At 49.8% G+C, this 8703-nt stretch overlaps 1 long non-coding RNA gene across 1 annotated transcript; it reads right to left on the reverse strand.

Moving 5' to 3' along the window:
- Window positions 1-994: 994 nt before the first annotated feature.
- LOC117074233 lies at window positions 995-1418 on the reverse strand. Its single transcript, XR_004433531.1, has 2 exons — window positions 1347-1418; window positions 995-1053 (listed from the first exon to the last, which is right to left on the reverse strand). It is a non-coding gene; the product is annotated as an uncharacterized LOC117074233 (long non-coding RNA).
- Between the last annotated feature and the right edge of the window lie 7285 nt (window positions 1419-8703).

Consider the following 8703-nt stretch of genomic DNA (forward strand, 5'->3'; position numbering starts at 1 on the left):
CTTTCTTCTGAGGCCTCTCTCCTTGGCTGGCAGATGGCTGTCTTCTTGTGTCTTCCCACAGTCATTCCTCTGTGTGTATCTGTGTCCTAATCTCCGCTTCATTTTTTGCGGGGTGGGGGGGGACGAAATCTCACTCTATCGCCCAAGCTGGAGTGTAGTGGCGCGATCTTGGCTCACTGCAACCTCCACCTCTCAGGTTCAAGTGATTCTCCTGCCTCACCCTCCAGAATAGCTGGGACCACAGGCACACGCCACCACGCCCGGCTAATTTTTGTATTTTTAGCAGAGACAGCGTTTCACTATGTTGGCCAGGCTGGTCTTGAACTCCTGACCTTGTGATCCACCCACCTTGGACTCCCAAAGTGCTGAGATTACAAGCTTGAGCCACTGCACCTGGCCTATTTCTGCTTCTTTTGTTTGTTTATTTTTGTTTGTTTGTTTGTTTTTGAGACAGTTTTCCTCTTGTTGCCCAGGCTGGAGTGCAATGGCGCGATCTCAGCTCACTGCAACCTGCACCTCCGGGTCCAAGCGATTCTCCTGCCTCAGACTCCCGAGTAGCTGGGATTACAGGTGTGAGCCAGCACGCCGCCTGGCTAATTTTGTGTTTTTAGTAGAGACAGGGTTTCTCCATGTTGGTCAGGCTGGTCTCAAACTCCCGACCTCAGGTGATCCTCCTGCCTCGGCCTCCCAAAGTGCTGAGATTACAGATGTTAGCCACCACGCCCAGCCCAATCTCTGCTTCTTATAAGGACACCAGTTGTGCTGGATTAGGGCCCATACCCTAATAACCTAATTTATTTATTTATACTTTTTTTATTTTTTATTTTTATTTTTATTTTTGAGACAGAGTCTTGCTCTGTTGCCCAGGCTGGAGTGCAGTGGCGCAATCTCCACTCACTGCAGCTCCGCCTCCTGGGTTCTCCCCATTCTCCTGCCTCAGCCTCCCGAGTAGCTGGGACTACAGGCGCCCGCCATCACACCCTGCTAATTTTTTGTATTTTTAGTAGAGACAGGGTTTCACCATGTTAGCCAGGATGGTCTCAATCTCCTGACCTCGTGATTCGCCTGCCTCGGCTTCCTAAAGTGCTGGAATTACAGGCGCGAGCTACCGCGCCCGGCCTATTTTTGTTTTTTGAGATGGAGTCGCTCTCGTTGCTGAGGCTGGAGTGCAGTGGTGCGATCTAAGCTTACTGCAACCTCCGCTTCCCAGGTTCAAGTGATTCTACTGCCTCAGCCTCCGGAGTACCTGGGACTACAGACACCCACCACCACGCCTGGCTAATTTCTGTATTTTTAGTAGAGACACGTTTTCACCACGTTGGCCAGGCTGGCCTTGAACTCCTGACATCAAGCGATCCATCCACCTCAGCCTCCCAAAGTGCTGGTATTACAGGCGAGAGCGACCACACCCGGCCCCATTGTACTTTAGTTACCTGGAGTGCAGTGGCGCAATCACTGCAGCCTCTCACTTCTGGTCTCAAGCAATCCTCCCGCCTCAGCCTCCGTGGTAGCTGGGACCACAGCCACTCTCTACCTACACCTGGCTAATTTTTTTTTTTTTTGTAGAGATAAGGTTTCACCATGTTGCCCAGGCTGTTCTCGAACTCGTGAGCTAAGCCTCCCAAAGTACTGGGATTACAGGTGTGAGCCACCGTACATACCCTGCCTATTTTTAATTTTTGTGGGTGCATAGTAGGTGTATATACTTATGGTCTACAGGACGTATGTTGATACAGGCATGCGATGCAGAATAATCACATCACAGTAGCTGGGTGCGGTGACTCACGCCTATAATCCCAGCACTTTGGGAGGCCAAGGTGGGTGGATCACCCGAGGTCAGGAGTTCAAGACCAGCCTGACCAACATGGTGAAACTCCATCTCTACTAAAAATTCGAAAATTAGCCGGGCATGGTGGTGGGTGCCTGTAATTCCAGTTACTCAGGAGAATCGCTGGAACCCGGGAGAAGGAGGTTGCAGTGAGCCGAGATCATGCCACTGCACTCCAGCCTGGGCAACAGAATGAGGCTTGGTGTCAACGACAAAACAAAAACAAAAATTTTGCTAAGAAAGTAGATCTCACATTAAATGTGCTTTGGTTTTTTTGTTTTTGTTTAAGACGGGGGTCCCCAGCCCCTCAGCCATGAACTGGTACCTGTCTGTGGCCTATGAGGAACTGGGCCACAGAGCAGGAGATGAGTAAGCAGGCAGCGAAGCTTCATCTGTATTTACAGCCGCTCCCCATCACTTGAGCCTCCTGTAAGATCAGCGTCAGCATTAGATTCTCATAGGAGTGTAAACTGTTAGGAATAACACTTAAAATTTTAAGGAAATTCGGCCGGGCGCGGTGGCTCGAGCCTGTAATCCTAGCACTTTGGGAGGCCGACACGGGCGGATCACGAGGTCAGGAGATTGAGACCATCCTGGCTAACATGGTGAAACTCCGTCTCTACTAAAAAAATACAACAAAAACTAGCCGGGCAAGGTGGCAGGTGCCTGTAGTCCCAACTACTCCAGAGGCTGAGGCAGAAGAATGGCCTAAACCCAGGAGGCGGAGCTTTCAGTGAGCTGAGATCCGGCCACTGCACTCCAGCCTGGGCAACAGTGCGAGACTCCGTCTCCAAAAAAAAAAAAAAAATTTTAAGGCAATTGAACACTTGAACAAAGGATTTTTAACAAAGTAAATTTATGTTTGTGCAGAGGGATTTTGGGCCAGTTGTTATGAGTATACTTGAACAAAGGGGCACGAGAGCCTTTATTTTTGACACAAGTTTTGTTTTTGTACCCTTTTTTTATTGGCCAGGGTCGGGTTGTATAATTTAATTTTGGTTGGCTAAACATTTGATCTTTTTTAGATAAGGTGGGCACATAAAACAAAGTGGAGAGGAAAGGGGAAGGGGTGTCTGCAATAAGCTAGAAATTTAGTTTCTTTCTTTTTTTTAAATAAGGAAAGGCATGTGAGCTGGTACTGATAACGCCTGGTACTGTGGCGTGCCTGGGCATCTAACAAAGGCATAAAGGAAAAAAAGGAGAAAAAGGAAAAAGGGGGGTGGGCACTATGAACTAAAGAATAAAAGATCAGATTATTTGAAGAGAAACCTTATGAAATCCCACAAGACTCTATTGTGACCTGCGCACGCAGGGATCTAGGTTGTGAGCTCCCTGTTATCTGTCACTGTCTCCCATCACCCCCAGATGGGACCATCTAGTTGCAGGAAAACTGAAAGATTCTTGTAATCCGTTCGACCCCAAAAGTGCGCCAACAGTCAACACGAGGCAGTGTGGAGATTTTTTTTTTTTGAGGAGGAGTCTCGCTGTGTCGCCCAGGCTGTTGCAGTGGCGCTATCTCAACAATATGCTGTATCAATGAGCACCCGGGTGCAGGCGGGCTGAGGCCTAAGATGGCGTCAGCACCAGATAAGGATGGGGTTTTATGGTCTCCTGTAAACATGAAGTACCCCAGTCTAATGTAACTGCTATGTGGTACCCAGATGACCTCTGTCTCCATCTTCAGGGATAGGTGTCTTCCAGCCAGGCTCGCTCCCTATTGCTGCAGTCTTGCTGGCGCTCGTTGCTGGTGCAGCTGGCCTTGCACCTTGTGACTGGGCCCGAGAAAGGAGGAGTTCCTCCTCCCTTCAAGCTTTCAGGCCCTGGGGAGAATCTTTCAAACACAAGCTCAGGGCTCGCCCTAGATTCTACATGGTGGTAAGTTGTATAATTATCACATACTACAATGTGATAATAAAGTACATCTGTGGAAAAATTGTCTTCCACAAAACCGCTCCCTGATGCCAAAGTAGTTAGGGACTTGGTTTAAAACACGGGGTCTCAATATCCTATTTATCATGATACCATGTCAGGAACTGGTGGAGTTCGTGGTCAATGCTGACTTCAAGAAGTAAACTGCAGACCTTCACACTCAGTGTTACAGTTCTTAAACAAGATGTGTCCAGAGTTTGTTCCTTCAGATGCATCCGCAGTTCATTCCTTCTGGTGAGTTCGTGATCTTGCTAACTTCAGGACCGAAGCCGCAGACTCTCACTGTGAGTGTTACAACTCTATAAAAGCAGCATGTCTGGAGTTGTTTGTTCTTCCTAGTGTGTTCGTGGCCTCGTGAGCTTCAGGTGTGAAGCTACAGATTTTGACGGTGAGTATGGTAGCTCATAAAAGCAGCGTGGACCCAAAAAACAAACACCAGCAAGACTTGTTATAAAGAGTGAAAAGAACTAACCCTCCACAAAGAAAGAAAAACTCCAAGCAGGTTCCGGCTGGTGAGGCCACAGCCTGCTTTTATTCCCTTATCGGACCCCACCCGCATCCTGCTGATTGGTCCATTTTATAGAGTGCTGATTGGTCTATTTTACAGAGAGCTGATTGGTCCATTTTGACAGAGTGCTGATTGGTGCATTTACAATCCCTGAGCTAGACACAGAGTGCTGATTGGTGCATTTACAATCCTTTAGCTAGACATAAAATTTCTCCAAGTCCCCACCAGATTAGCTAGACACAGAGCACTGATTGGTGCATTTACAAACCTCGAGCTAGACACAGAGTGGTGGCATTGGTGCATATACAATCCTCCAGCTAGACATAAAAGTTCTCCAAGTCCGCACCCGCCTCAGGAGCCCAGCTGGCTTCGACTAGTGGATGCCTGGCTGGGACCAGGGGGCGGAGCTGCCTGTCAGTCCAGCGCCGCCTACCGGCGCTCCTTAGCCGTTGGGCGGTCCATAGGACCAGGCGCCAGGGCGCAGGGCGTGGCGCCAGTCGACGAGGCTCAGGCCGCGCGGGAGCCCACCGCGGGGCGGGGGACTCTCGCATGGCGGGATGCAGGTCCTGAGCCCTGCCCCGCGGGGCGGTGGCTGAGGCCTGGCAAGAGAATTCGAGCACGACGGAGGCGGGCCGGCAGTACTGGGGGACCGGGCACACTCTCCGCAGCTGCTGGCCCGGGTGCTAAGCCCCTCACTGCCCGGGACCGGTGGCGCCGGTGGGCTGCTCCGAGTGCGGGGCCTGCAGAGCCCGCGACCACCTGGAACTCGCGCTGGCCCGCGAGCGCCGTGCGCAGCCCCGGTTCCCGCCCGCGCCTCTCCCTCCACACCTCTGGGCAAGCAGAGGGAGCCGGCCAGCCCAGAAAGAGGCTCCTACAGTGCAGCGGCAGGCTGAAGGGCTCCTCAAGCATGGCCAGAGCGGACACGGAGGCCGAGGAAGCGCTGAGAGTGGGCAAGGGCCGCCAGCACGTTGTCACTTCTCAATATGATTTTTTTTTTTTTTTTTTTTTGCGACAGAGTCTCACTCTGTCATCCAGACAGAGTGCTGGGATTACAGGTGTGAGCCACTGCGTCTGGCCCTCTTAGCAAAATGTTTAAGTGCCCGGGATAATATTGGTAACTACAGGCAAGTTTTTTGTTTCTTTTGGTTTTTTTGAGACAGAGTCTTGCTCTGTCACCCAGGCTGGAGTGTAGTGGCGCGATCTCGGCTCACTGCAAGCTCCGCCTCCTGGGTTCATGCTACCATTCCCTGCCTCAGCCTCCCCAGTAGCTGGGAATACAGGCGCCCGCCACCGTGCCCGGCTAATTTTTTTTTTTTTTTTTGTATTTTTAGTAGAGACGGGGTTTCAACGTGTTAACCAGGATGGTCTCCATCTCCTGACCTTGTGATCCGCCTGCCTTGGCCTCCCAAAGTGCTGGGATTACAGACTTGAGCCACGGCGCCCGACCAGGCAAGATGTTAATATAGCCAATCTGTAGAATGTTTCATCTTGCATATCTGAAAATTTTTTTTGAGACAGTCTCACTCTGTCGTCAGGCTGGAGTGCAGTGGCACGATCTTGGCTCACTGCAACCTCCGCCTCCCGAGTTCAAGCGATTCTCCTGCCTCCACCTCCCGAGTAGCTGGAACTACAGGCGCGCGCCACCACGCCCGGCTAATTTTTGTATTTTTAGTAGAGTCGGGGTTTCACCATGTTGGCCAGGATGGTCTCGATCTCTTGACCTTGTGATCCCCCTGCCTCGGCCTCCCACAGTGCTGGGATTACAGGCGTGAGCCACCGTGCCTGCACATCTGAAACTTTATACCCATTAAACAGACTAAAAAAAACACCCAAAAAACCCCCAGAAACAATCAACTCCTGGCCAGACACGGTGACTCACCCCTGTAATCCTGTACTTTCCGAGACTGAGGTGGGCTGATCACATGAGGCCAGCAGTTTCAGACCAGCCTAGGCAACATGGCGAAACCCCATCTCTACAAAAATACGAAAATTAGGCCAGTCACAGTGCTCATACCTGTAATCCCAGCACTTTGGGAGGCCAAGGCAGGAGGATCCCTTGAGTCCAGGAGTTCGAGACCAGCCTGAGAAACATGGTGAGACCCAGTTTCTACAAAAAAAATACAAAAATTAGCCAGGCCAAAATGGCATGTGCCCGTGGTCCCAGCTATTTGGGAGGCTGAGGCAGGAGGATTGCTTGAGCCGTGGAGGCAGAGGTTGCAGTGAGCCGAGATCAAGCCACTGCACTCCAGCCTTGGTGACAGAATGATACCCAATCTCTAAAATTAATTAAATTAAAAATTAATTGGGCTTTGGCATACATACCTGTGGTCCCAGCTACTTGGGAGGCTGAGGTGAGAGGATCGCTTGAGCCCAGGAAGTTAAGGCTGCAGTGAGCTATGATCACACCACTGCACCTCCACGTTGGTGACAGAGCAAGACTCTGTCCCTAAATTTATATATATATATATATGGAGGAAACTTCTGCAGATTAAAGGTGACTAAGATATACGACAACCAAATGCAGTAAGTGAAAGTACATTATATCCTAGATTTTTTATTTTTATTATTTTTAAAATATTTTATTTTATTATTATTATTTTTGAAACGAAGTCTTGCTCTGTTGCCCAGGCTGGGATGCAGTGGTGCGATTTTGGCTCACTGCAAGGTCCGCCTCCCAGGTTCACACCATTCTGCCTCAGCCTCCTGAGTAGCTGGGACTACAGGCTCCCACCACCACGCCCAGCTAATTTTTGTACTTTTAGTAGAGACGGGGTTTCACCATGTTAGCCAGGATAGTCTCAATCTCCTGACCTCGTGATCCGACTGCCTTGGCCTCCCAAAGTGCTGAGATTACAGGCGTGAGCCACCGTGCCTGGCCAATATTTAAAAATAAATTTTGAGATGGAGCCTCACTCTGTCACCCAGGCTGGAGAGCAGTGGCACGATCCTGGGTCACTGCAACCTTCACCTTCTGGGCTCAAGTGATTCTTCTGCCTCAGCCTCCCCAGTGGCTGGGTTACAGACGTGCACCACCATGCCCAGCTAATTTTTGTATTATTTTTTGTTTTTTTTTTAGTAGAGACGGGGTTTCACCATGTTGGCCAGGCTGGTCTCGAACTCCTGACCACAGGCGATCCGCCCACCTCGGCCTCCTACAGTGCAGGGATTACAGGTGTGAGCCACCACGTCCAGCCCCGTATACTATTGCAATTTTTTTGTAGCTTTGAAGTTTTTTTTTTTTTTTTTTTTTTTTTTATTTTTATTTTTATTTTTATTTTTTATTTTTTATTTTTTTTTTTTTTGAGGCGGAGTCTCGCTCTGTCGCCCGGACTGGAGTGCAGTGGCCAGGTCTCAGCTCACTGCAAGCTCCGCCTCCCGGGTTACGCCATTCTCCTGCCTCAGCCTCCCCAGTAGCTGGGACTACAGGCGCCGCCACCTCGCCCGGCTAGTTTTTGTATTTTTAGTAGAGACGGGGTTTCACTGTGTTAGCCAGGATGGTCTCGATCTCTGACCACGTGATCCGCCCGTCTCGGCCTCCCAAAGTGCTGGGATTACAGGCTTGAGCCACCGCGCCCGGCCGAGCTTTGAAGTTTTGCAAAATAAAAAGTTGGGGAAACAAAGCACCCTCCCTCCTTCCCATATGTTCTTCCAGCTGCCATCATTTCACCTTCTGTGCACAGTGAATATTCCTGGGAATAGTGTGTGTCCTGTGTCCCTGTATTCTCAACCACCACTGTGCTGGTGAAATGTTTAATAACTGGCTCACCAGAGAAACAAACCAACCTAAGAGCTCCTGACTTGGAGTGTTTGCCAATTCCTGTGGTATAAATACTCCCACCACTTGTGGCTGATTTGCTTGTAGCTGATTTCAAGCTACAAACATGGCATCATCAAACAGAATTGGTACACAATGCAGTGACTCACATAATGTAGTATTTCCAGCACACAGACATCATATATGTGAATAACTCCAAGATCAGCCAGGTGCAGTGGCTCGTGCCTGTAACCCCAGAACTTTGGGAGGCCGAGGTGGGAGGATTGAGTGAGCCCAGGAGCTTGAGACCAGACTAGGCAACATAGCAAGACTCCATCTCTACAAAAAGTTTATTTATTTATTTATTTATTTATTTACTTACTTACTTACTTACTTACTTACTTACTTACTTACTTATCTGAGACTTACTTTCACTCTGTCACTCAGGCTAGAATGCAGTGGTGCAGTCTTGGCTCACTGCAACCTCCACCTCCCAGGTTCAAGCAATTCTCCTGCCTCAGCCTCCGGAGTAGCCGGGATTACAGGCATGCACCACCACATCCGGCTAATTTTTGTATTTTTAATAGAGATGGCGTTTCACCATACTGGCTGGGCTGGTCTCAAACTCCTGGCCTGAAGTGATCCACCCACCTTGGCCTCCCAAAGTGCTGGGATTACAGGCGT

The sequence above is a fragment of the Trachypithecus francoisi genome, unplaced genomic scaffold, assembly GCF_009764315.1.
Source record: "Trachypithecus francoisi isolate TF-2019V2 unplaced genomic scaffold, Tfra_2.0 Lachesis_group5, whole genome shotgun sequence".
Taxonomy (NCBI): Eukaryota; Metazoa; Chordata; class Mammalia; order Primates; family Cercopithecidae; genus Trachypithecus; species Trachypithecus francoisi.